This window comes from Pediculus humanus, genomic scaffold (genome assembly GCF_000006295.1).
Source record: "Pediculus humanus corporis 1103172107557 genomic scaffold, whole genome shotgun sequence".
NCBI lineage: Eukaryota > Metazoa > Arthropoda > Insecta > Psocodea > Pediculidae > Pediculus > Pediculus humanus.
In genome coordinates, this window is record NW_002987172.1 from 1 (window position 1) to 1062 (window position 1062).

The 1062-nt window shown below is 32.1% G+C and overlaps 2 non-coding genes across 2 annotated transcripts; one reads left to right on the forward strand and one right to left on the reverse strand.

Moving 5' to 3' along the window:
* The first annotated feature begins 235 nt into the window (after nt 1–235).
* Phum_PHUM205660 lies at nt 236–307 on the forward strand. Its single transcript has one exon. It is a non-coding gene; the product is annotated as a tRNA-Pro (tRNA).
* A 411-nt stretch (nt 308–718) lies between these two features.
* Phum_PHUM205670 lies at nt 719–790 on the reverse strand. The gene has a single exon. It is a non-coding gene; the product is annotated as a tRNA-Pro (tRNA).
* Nucleotides 791–1062: the final 272 nt, after the last annotated feature.

The following is a 1062-nucleotide window of genomic DNA, read 5'->3' on the forward strand; positions in this document are numbered from 1 at the left end:
AATAAGGAGCCTTAAAATAAATTCATCAAAAGGATGATGGGGTAAAATTTGATTCAACGTTTCCTTCATTTTAAATTTTGATCCGTTCTTTGTTTCATTGTTTTCAATGCAATTATGTTCAGGACAGTTGTTAATACGTTTATGCTGAACAAGACTTTCACTTTATTTCCTTTGGCCTAAAGTCATTTCCATTGTTCGAGTTGAGTGGTATGGGAGATTTTGATAAGGTATCGTTGGCTCGTTGGTCTAGGGGTATGATTCTCGCTTTGGGTGCGAGAGGTCCCGGGTTCAAATCCCGGACGAGCCCTAATTTCTTTTGCCATTTTATAGACGCACTATATAATTTTTTATTATTTGATTTTAATTATCGTTTACTAACAAAAATTTTATACTTTGTCAGCTTTGAAAAACGTCTGACATGTGTGATTTTTTTTTTTTTTTTGCATCGTAAGAAAGTCTTTGACTCGCCAATTTCACATGTTAATTTATACGATATAAATAATAACTGTCGATAACAGTCTTTCTTTTGTTTCTGTGTAAAACCCCCCAAAAAAAAAGAAAATAAAATTGAAAATAAATAATGCATTTTGTTTTGTTCTTTATCAAAATCAATCAAATGATAAATAAAAATTTTCTTTTTTCTTCTTGTTTTTTTTTTGTTGTTGATGTAAAATTTATGACGTGGAATAAATTGATAATACAAAAAAAAAAGAAATTCGGGCTCGTCCGGGATTTGAACCCGGGACCTCTCGCACCCAAAGCGAGAATCATACCCCTAGACCAACGAGCCAGTTGTACCTGTAAAAATTCAATCATTTCACTCAATTTCTCGGTACCTGAAGTGAAAGTAGGTTACCTTCACTCAATAAATGATACATATATATATATAAAATATTGAACAAGTGAAAAATGTGTTCAGTAGCCATTTGTATAATATTTGGCAACACGCAGGCGAAAGGCATAAATTTTTTTTTCTTTTACGATTTCATTTCGATGGGACGAACGTTCGATGATGATTGTATATATCTGTGTTGAAATGTTCTTCTCAGTGGGTTATTTAAT